This window comes from Protopterus annectens, chromosome 11.part0 (assembly GCF_019279795.1).
Source record: "Protopterus annectens isolate FY-2018-M chromosome 11.part0, PAN1.0, whole genome shotgun sequence".
Lineage (NCBI taxonomy): Eukaryota > Metazoa > Chordata > Ceratodontiformes > Protopteridae > Protopterus > Protopterus annectens.
This window is the reverse complement of record NC_056745.1, coordinates 1361461412-1361480598: the sequence shown is the minus strand read 5'-3', so window position 1 is coordinate 1361480598 and position 19187 is coordinate 1361461412.

Sequence of the window (19187 nt, the reverse complement as noted above, 5' to 3'; positions counted from 1 at the left end):
AATCATGCCATTCCAAATAGGACCAAGATGCTGTCATTCAAAAAAAAAGAAGCCAATCTGGTCGTCCCCTGCCATAAACAAACTTTACAACAAAAGGAAGAAACTGTTGCAGAAAAGAGGAAAATCCCAGGATGCAAAAAACTGAGATCCCTAATAAAATCCTCCAAAGCTAGTTATGAAATTAAATTGCCAAAGATTCCAAAGACAACCACAAGGCATTCTATAGCTATGTCAAGAATCTAAATGCTCAGATCTGCTCTGAGCTAAAACAGAATGGCATTAAATATACTGATCCCAAGGATATTGCCAATATCCTGGCAGATCGATTCAGTGCCAACTTCACCCCCCTCTCACCCCCTAAATGGCCCATCTCAATACCAGAAGATTGCCAAATTCTGGTAATAACGGCCACACAGGTACAAAACTCACTCTCCAAAGCTAAGAATACAGCATTCATGGGACCAGATGACATCCCAAGCTATGTACTACATGAACTACAATATGAACTGGCACCCAAGTGTCATGTTTAATCATAGCCTCACCTCAGGTTTCGTGCCCACTGAGTGTCGCAGCGCTACAATTATCCCATGCCATAAGGGGGAATCCACCTTGGATCCTGGAAAACTATCGTCCCATCAGTCTGACAAGCCTTATCTGCAAGGCCATGGAGCTGGAGCTGGATTTGGAGTCAGCTACTTTTACATTGTGGGTTCTATCAGTAAGCCAGTTAGCAACCCATTGAGTGATGAAGGGATTAATGCCCAACTTAGTAAGTTTATCTAAAGGCCATGGAGCGTATTATCATGGAACTTATAAACAAAGACATTGGCAACCTTCAAACACTGGACCCCACCCAGTTTGGGTTCATGAAGGGTCGATCCTGTCTCCTGAACCTGAGTGACTTCTTCGAATCAGTCTCCAGAGCCATGGACAAGGGTAAGGTGGTCCACACAGCCTATCTAGACCTTGCCAAGGCCTTTGACACCACCCCCACTCTGGAATCATAGATAAAATTACTAAGTTGGGCATTAATCCCTACGTCACTCAATGGGTTGCTAACTGGCTTACTGATAGAACCCACAATGTAAAAGTAGCTGACTCCAAATCCAGCTCCAGACAAGTGACAAGTGGAGTACCTCAGGGTTCAGTCCTGGGACCGTTCTTGTTTGGCATCTACTTCTTTGAAGTACAGGCCGACACTAAGGGACTCTGGCTAACAAAGTTCACAGATGACTGCAAACTGAGAGCCTGAGCCCAAATGATGTGGATACTCTACAAAAGGGCCTTGCAGAAACAGATGCTTGGTGCCAGAGCCATGGGCTTAAGCTCAATGCCAAGAAATGTATAGTTATCCCCTTTGGGAAAAAACATGTACCCGTCAATTACCATATAGGCGGCAGTACACTAAACACCGAAAGTGTGATAAGAGACTTAGGGACACAGGTGGACAGTGGTCTCACATTCAATAACTACATCACCACAACAGTCAGGAAATTCTTCTATGTGGCACACCTCATCACTTAGGGCTTTTCATCCTGAAAAAAGGAGGTTATTGTCCCACTGTACTCATCCCTCATTAGACCCATTATAGAATACAAAGCCCCATTTGGTATGTACCTCTCAAGACATATGCAACAACTGGAAAGACCACAAAAATACCTCACTAAAAGAATCACAGGCCTAAAACAGATGTCCTATGCTAACCGCCTTAAAAAACTCCAGCTATACTCTGTCACATATCGTCTAGTCAGAGGCCATCTCTGCTTAACATACAAGGCCATGTCAAACCCAGAGCTGTTGGACATGCTACACTTAAAGAAATCCCAATCCCTTTGAGTCACACGCTCCATGGATCTAAACCTTGTCATCACGATAAACAAAACATGCTGGAGGGATAGGTTCCTGACCCAGAGACTCCCCAGACTCTGGAATAGATTGCCCATAGATGTCAAGCAGAATGTCTCTTTGGCCCTCTTCAAAAGGAACCTTGATGATTGGATGGGAGAAAGGAAATTCACCCCAGGGATCACATCAGTCGCCCTGCTAGACAGGGGTCCAGGGAAGTAAATAGTGTGGGAAGAACTAAACAGGGAATTGTTATGGCTAGGCTTGTATAGGCCCTAGGGCTGATAGCCTAGTACCAACATATGAACCTATGAAAAATGAGCAATGGTTAGCAGTGCTCGGCTATGCTTAGTCGGTGTAAGCATTACTTAAATGTGAATGCTAAGTAGCATTCAGCTCAGCGAAGCAGATTTGCACACTGTTAAGCAATTCTCAGCAATTACCTCTTTAATCACTGTTCAACCCAGCTTAGCAGATTTGCGTACTGCTTAGCCGAGGTTAGCATCTTTAAAATGGTCCAATGATGGCAAAGAATGGGAATATAGCCTTATTTAAATGGCGCAGGCAGGAATACAGCCAGAATCTGTTGTATCTTTCTCTGAGTAGGAACTATGTCAGGTGTTGGTGAGGGTTCGCACTTTTGGGTGCAGCGTTGGGGCATTTTAGAGTCCAGATGGCTGGGCTCCTTGTAGCAAATCATGATGACAGACTGCTGCAGGGCCAGTACCAGGGCTTACAGTTTAAAGTGGAGGCCTGGGATCATCTGGCATGTGATCTTACCAGTGCCACTGGCATCCCCCGAACTTGTGAGCAGGTACGGCATCACTATGCCGACCTAAAGCAGTGGAAGGTGATAACTACTAAATTTGTAAAGACTGATTTTAATGTCTGTATTTGCAGCTTTTCTCCCTGGGCCTCTGCTGAAAATGGACTTATATCCAGCTGGATCAGCTAAATAAATGTAAAATAAAATAAAATAAACAGTGGATCCAAGATGCTCAGGAAAGCTGTGATCCAGCAGTTTGTAAGTATCCCAGATATAGCTGTACCAAATTTTAGCCTGAGTATGAGAAAGACAGGTATGCATAAGGTTTGTTTGCTTTATCCCCCTATAGCTGCAGTGGAGAGGGCTAGCAATGCTGAGGCCCATGCAGACAGACTGACAAGGTTGCATCAACAGGCTGGTGAGTATAGATCTACCCTGCAGTATACAGTGAAATAAATAAGAAGGAGTTAATTGTTTACTGTGTTCTGTGTGTAACGATTAAACAAAAATTTGCCAGACTAATAGTCATCTACAGCATATGCAGTAATAGAGCACTGTGTCATATAAGTACAACAAAAACCTAAACCACCAACTGTTGTGTTTATTCTGGTATGTTGTCATAGAAATAGAATATGTACAGGTTCTGCACAGAAAATATGGCTTTGACAGCATGAATTAATAGAGGTTGTTCTGAGAATCAGCTAGTATGCAAAACAGTAGCATGTGGAACTGTAAATCAAGATATACATGAAATATGCCATATCTTATGCACTAAGATCCGAACCCTGAATACTAATGTCAAATGTCGCTGATGGCTTTTGTGCACATATTTTTCTAAGTTACTAATGTCAAATGTATCATAATGTGTCCCCTGCTGCAGTGCCTTGTGTTATCCTTTGCTTTCCAGATCATGTAATTTCAAAGGATTACTACACAGTACAGTAATTATCTGTCATGCATGAATCTCAGGATTACAAGGTCAGACTGTCTAACCCACAGAGTATTAGGCAGAAAACAGTCAAACAAGAGACATCAGTTCCTCAGTAGCGCAGTGTGGTGAGACACACCCAAACTTGCTCAGAAACACATCTCTTTGTAGCATGCTGTAAGCAAAGAAATGACATGTGGAACCACATCCCCAAAGGTTGTCATAAAATGTAGCTATACTGGGAACCCAGTCTTAGCATGATGCATAAAGAATCACCAAAGTAATACTGTTGATGGACACCACAAAGGATGTTGGCTGTGGCCAACATTGTGATAGGTATGCCAGCCTATGGTCCTGTGATATGTCCTACAAAAGAGTTCAGTTTCTGTAGATACCATCATGGCCAGTAAGCTGTGGAAGCTGATGTATAATTACATATTTATGGTAGATGTCATTATTTAATACATAGTACAAAGTACTGGAGGGCCAGACACTAGCATCATGGCTTCTACCTTGATGATATGAGCACACATGAATTACTTGACCTGTGCAGTCATGTACCACCTGACAACTGCAAGTTGAAGTGTGCAGGCAAATTACCTGTGGTGGGTTTCCTGGCTGCAATGTGTGCAACACCCACTGTAGTAATCATACCTGGCAGGTAGCCACACTGTGTAGAATGCACACATCACTGGAACCTGAACTACTTGTGTCTGCAACACCTGTATATATATTCTGATTCTGATTCAGATTATATGTCCATGCATGTGGCAGACAGCAGTTAATGAAATGTTGTACAATCCATATGGGGAATGTTTGTAGTATCCTAGAATTATCTGTGATGGGCTTTTGGAATATTTCAGTGACCAGGATTGTCACAGCTGTTATTTATGGCTTGGTTCTGCACGGATAACATTTATCCTATAGCACCATGTACCTCTTCTTCTCAGCACCATTTATGCAAGAAATCCAGTGTCTGTACATCCATTTAGAAAAGGTTGGACTACTCCTGTCTAGAGATGGTAATATACAGGCATTGTTTGATCCAGTGCCTGGCACATGGCTGACACACTACTTGGCTGGTATTGTCTGTATTTTGTTTTACTGGTGGTCCACTATAACTTACTTATTGATGTACCCGTTACACATGCTGGGATTTATATAAGGGGTCATCCTTTGTGGAATTTAAATAAGATTTGCTGAAACCAAAATTCAGTCAGATGCTGCTTGGTTAATTAACTTACCTGCAGCTTTTAAAACTATTTAGATTGGATTAGTTTAAATGATTTACTATGTAGCCTCATAAGAGGGATTCTCTGTATAACTGGATGTTGAAATACAATTTTAAACTGACATTTGAATACAAAACACTTACAGTCTGGAAGCATGCCTCTTAACTTTACGGCTCAAGAATTCTGAACAAAGCCAAATAAAATGAGAGGACAAAAGTTTAAAATCAGTAAAAATTCTTAAATATTACTCTGATTCACATAAAACAGTTAATAGAGCAACATGCTTTTATTCAACAATAAGAAGAAAGAAGCTCTAATTTCCAGATTTATTGTCTTACTGCAATCCTTAGTGATTTACCAGAAAATTCAAATTTTTTCAAGGGGCAGGGCAAACGTATGAGGCAAAATCAAGGAAGTTGTACAAAATAAGTAAGAGATATCAGATTCAGCCTTAGGCCAATTGAATCTATCTGACATAATATGGCCCTGCTCGATCAGGGCCTCAGCACTTATGGATAACAGGGTTGTTTAGCCTTATATGGCATACATGATCTGCCTGAGGGAAACTGCAGCAAAGTGCAGTCCTTTCCAACTTATAATCTTGCTCTCACCATAGCTACCAGTCTCATTAGTAGTGCAGACTACATCTCTACCCTCAGTGTTCTAGTGGCTGGGCCACAATTATTAATAAATCCACTTTCATGCCATTTGTATGACTCCTACTGCTGGCTGTTCATGCTCCTGTAGTAATCAGTTTCTGGCTCTGACTACTCAATAGAGTCTTCAACCCAGATCTGAGGCTGGATTAACCATTTGGTTTTATGTATCCAGTAACTTCTGTGTGAGATAATCAGACTAGTTTTGTATGAGTGGTTGCAATTGAAAACAGTATAATTATACAAAATAACTGTGGAATACTTACTCTCATCCAACATGAACACAGGCACTAAAAAATATATAATCAAGAAAATGAAATACTAATCTGTGAGGTCACTTCTCATCACCAAGATGTTTTTAGAAATGTCACCAATTCACTGATGTAGCAGCAAAATGATAATGTCTATCATAGACAGGAGCAAAGTCGTCTCAGGAAAGCAAAACAAGAGGGGCATGTGCTGAGTGATGACAAGCAGAGGTGGGTACAAAAATGCTGAATTTGGCCAAAACTGGAAAAAAGTAATGGAAACAGTTTGACTGAAACATGTACTTCAGGAATACCATACTTTTTAAGTCATGTACAAGATGGTGGGACAAGGAAGAGACTTAAAAATTAGTTCAACTGTGCTGGGGAGGAGGATTTTGAAGAAATGTACTATAGAAAGCTGAACAAATTCTGAGTGGTTTGCATGTCTCTGCATCCATGTGGGTTTTCTTATGGAGTTCTTATTTCATCCCCCAGACTAAACATAATGCTTAGTGACTGCTTTTAAATTAACCCTGCATGTATTCTTTATATTGCCCTTGTCACCTGGGATATCACCAGAAAAGATTGGTATGTATTAGTTTTCTTAACCAGTTTAGCAAATAATTAAATAAATGAAAATAAACGTTCAGAAGTCATTTTAACTGGGGTGGTATATAAGCAATTGCGTTTCTATGCAGATGCCCATGATGATGATGATGATGGTGATGGTGATGGTGATAATGATCAAGCATTTTACAGAAGTTTAAAAGTTTTATTTATTTATTTTTTGAGGAAGCACACTAACTGTAAGAAGGTATAACAATGAACTGGGCAGAGAACTCCCAGCCTCCAACGACTGAAAGTCCAGAAAAAGGTAATGTAAGAAGAGACTCAGGAAAACCATCAGGCTCATCCCCTTTGACCCAGCAGTTTCTACATTCAAAGACATTGGTACGGGAGCTGAAAAATGAGGACTGTAATAAATCATACCAGGTTTCACATTTCAGATGAGCTTACATCAGAGAATACGGTCTACTTAATGTTATCTGCACATCTCAAAGACACTGCTGTGCATGCAGCACTCAACTTACAAAGATAGCTTGACTGTCTTCTTCTGTTTTTATGTGTTAAATAACAAACAATAAGTTAATACATAAAATCAATGTATTGTTTTGTTTGTAATCACATGAATAGCACATATTACTGATAGCCAATCTGCAAGAATCTTAAATCCAGGAGGCCAGCAGGTGTAGGGGGTTAGAGTGGTAGTTGAGGAGCCAGTTTGTAGGTCCACCAAAATGGTCCAAATTCGGATCTGTAGTTGCTAAAATCAGCCCTGAGAGGTTCGCATGTCAGCCTAATAAACTCATATGGAGTCAGGTGCTTAAATTATCATCTTCCTGAAAAAAGTTAGGTGATATAAACAGGCTGTTAAGCCACTGGATTTTATTTTGGCATTTTTTAAAGTTGTCCTCATTTCAAACTGTAACTGACATTAATATGTCTTTCTGAACTGCTGCTCAAGATCATTTTCTGATTTATAAACCATGAGCTTCTGTCGACAGTAACAAGTGAGATGGGGAGAGAGAGGGGGAGAGATTGCGAAAGAGATAGAGCAAAAGAAAGAGAGAGAGAGAGAGAGAGAGAGAGAGAGAGAGAGAGAATGGTCTTCCTCTTGAAAATGGAATACACTCAATAAGATTTTCTCAACCCTAAATTTGCACATTTCACAGCTGCCTGAGCTTTTTATATTATGAAACCTTTAGCTTTGTGTTTCGTATTATTTCTACATAACTTAGGTGAGCAGCGTAAGGCACAAGACTTCCATACAAAACACAAGTCTGCACATTTATGCAGATTTCTTACTAAATTACACTGACCAGACATGTAATATAAATGATCTAACAAGAGGTCAAAGGTTATTAACTTCTTTTTTCAGAGTGTCCAACACATAAATGTCTAGGCAGCATGAAAGCTAAAATAAAAACCTTGTACCAGGCATATCATCTGTCTTGTCTGTGTGGTGTGTGTGTTGTGAGGCGAACTCTATGACTATATATGTACAAACTGCATACATAGAAACTCAGATAAAGATAGGAAGATGCTATTATGTTGGAAGATGACAGAAGACTTAAGGTCCTCAGATCAGTATACTTCCTACTACATGTGTCAATGTGGCCTGACTCCTTGTTTTTGAACCCAAAGCGAGAACTAATGCAACTTTTTCCAAACAAATGTCATCCTTTTTGAGAAAACACTTAAAATGTTGTTTTTATACTGAGTGGAATGAGATGAAAGACTGTACCAATAAGACTGTAAGGGTTGTACAAGATGCAAGTCTTCTGCCACAATAGAGTGTGTTATGTGTTGTTGACAGTTATTATGTCATGCATCATGGTATCTCAACAATCAGTTTTATGAGGTGGTGTGTATGAGATACAGACAGACAATGAATAGTATGATTAGCAAAACCACATTCATGCATGCAACAGTTAATGTAAACTTGTAAGTATATAAAACATATAAGCACACACATATGTAAACACACACACACACACACACACACACACACACACACACACACACACACACACACACACACACACACACACACACACACACACACACACACACACACACACACACACACACACGTACTCACATACACACAGAGATGCACACAAAATCACATACACATGCATACATACACACACACACACACACACACACACACACACACACACACACACACACACACACACACACATACATGCACTCACATACAAATCACATACACATGCATGCATACACACACACATGCACACACATATGCACAAAAATACAACACACACATACATGGACTCACATGCACACACAGAGATGCACACATACACACAGAGATGCACACAAAAGCACATGCACATGCTTTCACACACACACACACACACACACACACACACACTCATGCACTCACATACACACACAGAGATCCACAGAAAATCACATACAGATGCACACACACACACACACACACACACACACACACACACACACACACACACACACACACACACACATGAGTGCACACAAGTGCGGGTGCTTGCATTAGCAGCTGCAGAATAAAATGCAATGCTTCTATCCAGACACTTCAGAGGTTCCTGGAGAGTTAGGGCATCTTATCTTACCTTACAAGGACACATAGTTTTTTGCAGAAGAGTCTTATATTGACAAAAAGTGGGCGAGGCAGTTCCGAACTGATAGCAAGTCACATTATCTACTTTTAACAAAATAAACTCTGCCCTTCTCTGTTCTTGCTGGTGAGCTTTAGGCAGATAGCTGTAGGCTGGCCACAGTATCACTTTATGAATCTGGTGAAAAAGTTTTTTTTAAAACACTGCTTGAATTCACTAAATTTGGAGAAGTACCTATTCAATTATTTTAAGTTTCGAGAGCAGAAATCCTTCTTTGGCTAGAGGAAGCTATAGGGTTGATATCTATTGGAGATATTTTTTTCTGAAGCCAGTTGTCTGTTTAAAGCAAATTAAAAAAAAAATAATTCCATTGCAGAAGTGTATTTTCTCTATATCTTTATTCATGTATTTTATTTAATGTTAATAAAATCTTTTTTTACTGTTTTACTATGAGAGCTATGATAAATTCATTAAAAGGTATTACACAAGAGCTGGTGAAAGAAAAATGTTGGCATCCACCCAATGCAGAGAGAAAGTGTTAGCAAAGTTACTGCATTCAAAGGCAAAACTAATGATATATTTAACAGTGTGCGGTAACTGAGGATTTGGGATGTTAGAGTCATCTAGCTGGTGGTGATGATGTACTGGATGAGCAGATACAATGGTGGTACTGGTGGAATGATTTTAATATTACTAGTATATCCTAGAAATTGTGTATGTGTATGTGTATGTGTATGATTGTGAATTAGAAAAAAGTCAAGAACCTTTCACTACTACTAAAGATAATACTGCAAGCCACTGTGCAATCCATCTGCAACATGCTTAGTTTATTTAGGTTCAACATAATTAAATCATTTCCTAGCACTGCAGTGATCCCATGCCATTCACTCTTAAGCAAAAATGCTGATATGTACATTCCAGGTCTGATGTAAGAAGGAAAGTTACAGCTGGATGTAACCAGCTTTCCAACAATGTTACAAACCTTTACCCAAATAATGTGTCACAGGGCCGCCATATACATGGTGAAAAACAAGGAACCCAAAATGGAACCCTGCAGTACATCACAGGTAAGTGAGTAGAGGAAAGAGTGATTGACCTCAAAACTACTTTTTTATGTTTATCTAGACAGATTGGGTGGCACAGTGACACAGCGTATAGCATTGATGCCTTGAGATTTCCCGGTTCAATTCTCAGCTGGGGTGCCTTCTTTGCAGAGTCTGCATGTTCTTCCTGTGTTTGGGTGGGTTTCCTTCCAGTGCTCTAGTTTCCTCCCACATTCCAAAGACATGCAGTAGGTGAATTGGACACTTTCAACTGGCCATGGGTGTGAGTGTGGGTGCAAGTGTGAGATGTGGAAGAACTACTACAGCAGGGCTAGCTACCCAGTGGTGTAAACATTGGCTCTAGATGATTGCCGCTCTTGAAGTGACACTCTGACCCCATATGCAAAAATGGGAAAAAGGGTTGTGGATGTGGATGAGCAGACAAACCATCCCAAGACTACTACTTTGACGTCACAGTGATGATGTACACAGTTTAATAGGGCCATATGGTCATTCATTTAAATGTGGATGATGTATCCAAAAAGACCAATGGTCAATATAAATCTCTTACCACTAGCAGATCAATAAAGACTCCAGTAAGAGTCATCTCCATTCGATGCCTAAACCTTAAACCAGATTGGAATGGCTCATTACTTTTGATGCTCCTAAACTAAGAATGCAGTAGCATGTAGATCAACTTATCAAGAATTCTAATGACAAATGAAAAGTTCAAGATAGGTCTGTAATAATTCAGGTCATCAGGATCTAAAAGAGTCTTGTTAAGGATGGTAAAGAACTGGAACCAGCATCCCAAAACAGGATTTCAACTGCTTGTTGGAACAAGGATGTGGTTCACAGCTAGTTGGGTTCATACTGGAAAAACAAGTCACCCTCATAATAAGGAATAAGATACTCATACTTTTTCAAAGGATGCAAACTGTCCCCAAGACTGTAAGCAGGCCATGGGACCACAGATAGTGAAAAACTTGATCTAATAAAAGGAAGCTTTGCAATAAACTACTGACTGGGGTTCTCACACTTACAAGCACATAAAACCTTCCAGGTGTTGATGTATCCTGGCTTGCTCATCCTCAGAACCTCTCAGAAGAGAGCAGTTAATTGATTTGCTACAGTCTTTTTCTGAAAGACTTCTGCCTAGAATCCCATAAAATGGTTATCCAGCAAAAGACCATTCTCAAGGGGACTGGTGTATCACTACCATCACTTTATTTTATTTTTATTTTATTTTGCATTTATTGACCGGGATTGTCCAACTGAGCTGAAGATCCCTTTTTCAGCAGAGGCCCGGGGAGAAAAGCTCCAACATATTATACAATTTTCATTATAAATTAGCATTAAACAGCAATGTTAAGAGGATTATTACAATAATTAGTTAATTAGTTAATTACTTTAACCTTCAGACAATGCTTCTAAGTTCACAGAGTTCAAGATCATGTCATAGTTTATGTAGAACAAAACAGACTGAAAGGACATAGCCTGAGGCTGGAAGATCCAGAGAAATCATCAAGGCCCTGTTATATGGTGCACCAGTCCCTGGTCAGGGTTCCACCAAGACTGTTGAATCTTAAGATATGCTAGGAAGTAATCCATCCAGGTGACTGATTCCAAAATTAGTAATTGTCACAACACCAAGCTGTGACACAAAGATCAGAGTATATCCAAGTCTATAGGTAGCAGTGGTGCTGTACTTGCCTGAGCCAAATCAAATCTCTTTATAATATATAAAAATTATTTAACAAAAACCACTGACTCCTCCTCATCGTCTCTGATGCTGATCAAGAGCAACCACTTGGGCTCCATCAACACCAGAGAGATGAGAAAGGTTGTAAACTTTCAAAGGAATGTCGTCACATAACCAGGTAGACTGCAGATGAGGAGGTACCTATAACCATGACAAATTTAAAAGTTAAAAGCCTCAGCTTTAGCCCTTTCTGCTTAATAGCCGAACACTAGAAAATAGCAGCCCGTAAGAACAAACCAGTGAAGTGTATTGTACAACAGAGAGAACAGGTGGCAATACTGCTGCTAAAGTTACACCAAAGTTATTGTCAAGCCAATACTTTATTATAAACACTATGTTGAAAGAATGGAGCAAGAGATATATAATTCCCAATTTGTTTTCAATCAACCTGGCATTAGTACACTGCATCATTCACCCACCTGTCCCAGATAGCCGGAGGGATCCAAAAGGAGCATAATGCAGGGCTCAATTAGATTTGTTGATGTGATATTTCACCCCATGGCAGTAAACACATAACACTGACATTTAGAGCGGATCTGAAACCTGAGTGCTCTGATGCTGGCAAAATCTAAAACCATCCATATGTCTTTCTAAAAGATCCAGGCTCAAGTAAAAATACATATGTGCATGCACGCACACACAAACACACACACACACACACACACACACACACACACACACACACACACACACACACACACACACACACACACACACACACACACACACACACTCACCTATATACGCGGAGTGCTTGGATGCTATGGAGAGAAAATAGATCAGAGAGCAAACAAATGGTCACTGACATAAACTATTTAAAGACCCATGGCTAAGTTACATAAACAGTAATAGCATGTGGTCATCCTTTGAGAACTGGTGCTGCTAAATGTGCATTGGCAGTGAACTAACTACCACACTGCAAGTCACCTGTGTTTGCTGTGCATCACTGTGGTCATGGTTAACCCTGTAGTTTATCTGCATTTTTGATAATGTGCAGATTTGGCTGATATTTCATTCCTGTTTCCAGTCCTGAGACCAGAGCACTTGACCGCTCTTGGTGTTACCCATACTTGTTCTATCTGCCATTGCTCAAAAGTGCCCAGATTACCTTTTGCTGTGACCTGACATCTAACTTGGCATTATTTGCAGTGAATTCATTAATTTTCAGCTTGCTACTTAATGTTTTAACATTGGTGTTTCTTTCCAAAGTTAACTTACTCATCTTATTTTTATGCTGGATTCATCTATATGCATAGATTTGTATTGTTTATCATTCCCTTCACCTGCCGTCTTTAATTTGGCTTCATTTGCTTTAGTTGATTTTGTTTACCATTCACTCTGAGGTAACTTTACAATCGACTTCTAGAGCAACAGCTACATGGATATGGATATGGACAGTTTAGACTGACATCATTTTAATGTTTGCTACAACTGTTATTTTAACTGGTATTTTCAATGCTGATGGCATGCTTATTCCTTGATACTTTGCTGCTGAATAGTTTAGTATTTGGTGTAACACAATTATACATTCTTCTTTCAAGGAAAATTCAATATGGACAGTTTGGATTTGCATAATTTTATACACATGCAATGCACAGGTCTTTAAAAAATAAAGCCCTGACCCCTCAAATACTGCTTACTAGAACTATCTGTCATTCTGCCTCTTACTTATTAATTGTTAAGCTATAAAATTTAGACTGGAGCTTATTTTTCAATTCCAGTGCCCTCACAATAGGCCTATCAATGCTCTATAATCTTCTAACATGCAGGATGAATTATATCTCCTCAAAAAAATTCAGAGGCAAGAGAAGCAATTTCCATGGTTCATTCAAAATGCCAGATAATGTATTAAACAAAAAGATAAGTTTTGTAGTGATTTGAAAAAAGATCCCTCTAATAATATCAAGTACAATGCTTATCAAATCATGAAGCAGAACAAAATAAGTAACAATCATGTTAAAGATGATTACTTCACAACACCTCAGACTACCTACTTTGTAAACTTAAGCTTTCAGGAATGCAATAAAAATGTTTGGCTCCTCCAAAACCTTTCCAAAAAATACTTCCGGTCACAGTTTCTCCACATTTATGGTTAAAGATTTCAAAGATAACTTAAGCAACACTTCACTCTCATCCAACCTACTTTTTGACAGATTTACTCCCTGCTTACCTCCATATAAGTTTCTCTTAGTATTTTAAAAGACATTCTTAAAATATAACTACCAAAAATGAAATGAAAATACAGACTGCGGATACAACCAAAAGTTCCACTACATTCACCCCAAGATTCTGAAGTGGGGCAGTTCTAAACTCTGTAAGGCTGTTATCTTTTCAAGTCTCTTACCCCAAATGTTTTCCTTACAGTATCAAACACATCCTACTCATTCCACTTAAGAAGATGGCCTCCACCTCCTCTGCAAATTTCTGTCCTACTGCTAATCTTACTCATTTAACCAAAATACTTGGAACAGTTATTAGAAAATATTACAAAATACGACTTTCTCACTGATAGCATGGATTTTGCCCAAATTATAGCAATCTCACAAACAGAATGGTCTTCCTCTTGAAAATGGAACACACTCAATAAGATTTTCTCAACCCTAAATTTGCACATTTCACAGCTGCCTGAGCTTTTTACACAAAAGTAACCACTATGAAAAACACCCACAAAGCTAACTTTGGGCTCCTAAAAAACAGAGGTGACTAACTTCACGGCACCCATGCAATTGGAGAACAGCTGCATGACTGCCTAATCATACACTAATGCCCTGTATGAACACGTACACAAATGCATGGCTCTCGCCATACACAATAGAACCAGGACACTGTCCTCCAAATAAAAGTAAGCCAATATGGTGGTCCCCTGCCATAACCAAACTCTACAACAGAAGGAGGAAAATGATACAAAATAAGGTGAAGTCCCAAGACTGGAAAAACTCCCTTATCAGCCTCAACAAAAAGTTGAGATCTCGCATCAAATCCTCTAAAGCTAGCTATGAAAACAGAATTGCAGCAGATAGTAAAGACAACCAAAGGCCTTCTATAGTTGTGTGAAGAATCTCCTCAGCACTACCCAGATTTGCTCAGAGCTATTGCACAATGGCACCTCCTATTCCAAGCAAACAGATATTGCCAATATACTGGCTAACAGATTCAATGCCAACTTTACCCCTCTCTCCCCCACCAAAGGACCAATCACAATACCAGTAGATTGCCAGGCACCCAGTATTACTGCTGCACAGGTTAAAACAGCACTGTCCAAGGCCAAGAATACAGCTTCTATGGGACCTGACAATATTCCTGTCTGTGTTCTACATGAACTACAGAGTGAACTGGCACCTCACCTGTGTGCCCTGTTCAATCACAGCCTCACCTCAGGCTTTGTCCCTACCAAATGGCACACTGCTACAATCATCCCTCTTCACAAAGGAGGACTGACTACAGGCCCTGGTAACTATCGCCCCATTAGCCTGATGAGTCTGATATGCAAAGCTATGGAATGCGTCATCATAGACTTAATAAACAAGGATATAGGGAATCTCCAAACTCTTGATTCCTCACAATTTGGTTTTGTGAAAGGGAGAACAGGCCTACTCAACCTGGTTGACTTCTTTGAGTCAGTCACCAGAGCTGTGGATGAAGGCAAAGTGGTTCATACAGCTTACTTTGATCTGGCCAAGGCCTTTGATACCATTCCTCACTCAGGAATCATAGAAAAACTCACTAAGCTAGGCATCAACCCCTATATCACTAGGTGGGTTGCAAACTGTCTCACAGATAGAACCCATAACATAATGTGAAAGTAGCTGACTCCAAGTCAGACTGCCGACCAGTCACGAGTGGAGTCCCACAGGGTTTGGTCTTGGGTCCTCTCCTGTTTGGTATATACATCTCTGAAGTCCAGGCCAACATGAAGGGACTCTGGCTGACAAAGTTCGAAGACAATTGCAAGTTGGGAGCCATAATTAACTCCTCAAGTGATGTTGACATCCTACAGAAAGCCCTCACTGAGACCAACGACTGGTGTCAGAACCATCAAAGTGGGTGTGGACCACAAAGTGCCAAACCTATTCATCAGTAAATGAGGAGGAAATGGGGAAGAAAGAAGCAAAAGAAAACAGCAAACAGATGGGAAGCCATAATGTATGAAGGAGGGGAGGAAGGCAATTTTTGGGGGAAATTCTGCATTTACAAGAAATACAACAAAAAAGTAGGTGGAGAATGTAGTGAAGGATGACTTTGTAAGGGATTGAGGAAGAAGAGCAGGTAGCAAGGTAGACAGATAAACACAGAGGACAGCTTGGGGTGTTATGCACAAAAAGATGGGGACGACAGAGGGTGGATAAATGGTGATGGAAAGCTATAAGTTATGAGCAAGGAATAGTGAGTGAGATATAAGACACAGAGAATGGTTAAGGTTCTGGCAGGGTTGGATGCCAGGCTGACCCAGAGGGTAACAAACCCTGGAACCACTCACAAGGATGGAGTACGGACTTTGTGCTCCCCAGTAATACAGTTTGTGGGGCCTGCTAGATGTGCATCTCTACAAGTTACAATAGAAAGTGCTCCACGATGCTAAGGCAGGAATCCAACTGCCAGTGCTCATTGATAGCTACCAAGCTTCTCAACATATGCCGAGAGACAACTGAAGACACTGTTCCAATTTCAGTAGAAAAGCAATCACCTCCTCCTTCTGAGACACAGCTGTGGAAGGCACTGGTTAAATCCTCCCAGTCACCTCCAGCAGAAAACCAGTTCCCCATTTTGAGAGTCAGACTTACTAGGCAGTAGGTGGTGACCCAGCATAAGAGGCAGTGGGAAGCAAACACCAAGGTGACTGTGGTCTCACCTCCTCCTTCTCCTTTATAACTGGGCCTGCAGAAGAATAACAAAATCAGGAAAAGTTATCGCACATGGTACAAAGACAATTGCAGTTATGTGGTGGATGGACACAGGTATTGTATACACCCTTCTGCCAGGAGAGGCATCCTCACCTTCTGCAGCACCCAACCATGTTCAGCTGCCACTCCTACATCATGGGAAAATGAATTATGCACCCATAAGCATATATATATATATATATATATATATATATATATATATATATATATATATGTTATGTCTTTCGGCTTTTCCCGGTTAGGGGTCGCCACAGCAGAAGTCCGGTCCACTAATGATTGGCAGTAGATTTTTACGAACCGAGTTGCCAGCTCTGATGCACAACCTTCAACAAAGGTACGCCCATTCACGCATGTCTCCACACAGTAGATGCTCTAGCTGAGAATCGAACAGGACAACGTCTTACTGTGAGGCGACAACACTACCTCAGCACCACCACCGCAGTATATATATATATATTAAGACAGAAGAAGACAATCGTACTGAAAACAGTGCTTGTAATACATTTAAATTGTCCTCTTCTGGACTACTGCTTGCAACTGCTAAAGTGGGTAAGGTGACAATGCTTCAGGCCACTGTATCTATGCCATCACCACACAACAGAACAGAAAAGGCCAATGGCATCACTCACAATTCCAGCAGCCTTATACCAGGTATCCACATTCTATAATGGGGCATCATACCTGCCCAGCAGGTGGACATGATGAAAAGGATCGTCATGTTGTCCCTGGACCACTATGCTACAGCCCTGCATTCCTCCCCACCTGAAGTAGGCATAGCCACTTATTCAAATCCCCTACACAAAACTGCACACTTGAGAATCATGTGTTGCACGATGTAGTGTGCACAATGTAGCACTGCACCATAGTGCTAAGACATGGCCATAGTGCTGCGGCATGACACTGCAGGTGTGCATATACCAAATGTATAACCTTGCAGGTCTCCATGGCATGTGCAGCTAGTAACAACATGTTTGAATAGTGTGGTGTTCACTTGCAGTGCTTCTCAACCAGGGATAGTAACTGGCTTCATTAGCATACATAATGGACTAATCAGCTCCTGTTAGCATGAAATAGTATGTCAGTGTCATTTTGTCCAACAGTACTTAGAACCATACAAGACCGAAATTGAGGAACTGTAGTAAAATCTCTGTGGATGTGGATCTGTCCAGAATTAAGGAAGGAATCCTACCCAGTAAAGAAAATTACTATAACAACAAACTCTGTCATGGATGTCAGTTAGAAAGAGTGGTATATGTCATGGTGTTTATGTAGGTGAGAAGCAGTGAAACTGGTAGGGCACTATACCATCTGCCTGTAGCTAGTGTGTGTGACATATGACATTGCAGCCATGGGCTCCTAATGCAGCACCCACATGTAGCTGTACTATTACCACTGATACTCCAAGAATTACTCCTGCTGTACACCAAGGCCTGTGACATTCAGTTTTGGAATTTGCCACCATGCGGTATGTTCACTTTATATGCTTCTGAACTGGTCCACTATTTTTGCTCTCTTCATTATCATCCTCAATGTGGCTCATTTGCATGGCACTCCTCATTTACATGTCATTTTATCATCATTAACATGCACTGCATACTGTGCTTTTTTGACAATTGTGCAACCATGGTCTCAGTATCTTTGAGTCACCCTCACCCTGCACATGGCAGCTCCCCAAACTAATTTGCTTAGCAAATGTGTGAACCATCTATGAATCCTAGCCATGGCATTCCTCTCACTTAATTTAGGTCTTTACATAACTAACAAATTCTCATCTAATTACATTCACTTATCTTTTTTGCTGGACTAAATAGTCAAGTTTTCTATTATTTTATTATTGTGTATTTAGTTATGCTTAGTAGTTTAACAGTTTAGCTGTTTAGTACCCAAAGCAAGCATCCATGCACATTCCAGTACATTATCCACAGTTTCCATTTAATTTCCTTTCTATTTCATTCCACTCAGTTTTCAATCTGCCCTCCTTTCTTCCTCATCCCTCACTGTGATCCTTCTCTGCTACCTTCTGGCCAGCTGTGCATTATTTGTCACCATTTAACTTCATCTTCTTCACTTACTGTGGACAACACATTGGCTCAGTTATTAAGATTCCCTGCCTTGCAGAACCAGGGTTTGAGGGTTCAGGCTTGACTTCTGGTTACTGTCCGAGTGGAATTGGGATTTTTTGCCCATGTCTGCATGTGTTTTCCTCAGGTACTGCATGTTCCTCCCAAAACATGCTGCATGATTACCTACTCTAAGCTGACCACATATATTGCATTCAAAAGATAGAACGCTAAATGCACTTATAAGGCTAGGCTAGGCAACCAAATGTAATGTAATTTAATGTCACCTTTGTGACCCCAGTTATGGATGAACAAGGTCTGATGTAGTCACGTACCAGGTTAACAAATGAATAAGCTAAGCAAGCACTAATGCCTTCCAGTGTATGTATTAGTCTGTAATCTCCAGGGTATGCATTAATGTGTAATTAATGCCCACCCAGGGGTGTTATGAGACCAGACACCACATGCGGAGTGCATCTACATCCCTAGAAGGCATTAATTACACATTAACATACACCCGGTGGGCATCATTGCACTTAGAGAATGGTCTCTCTG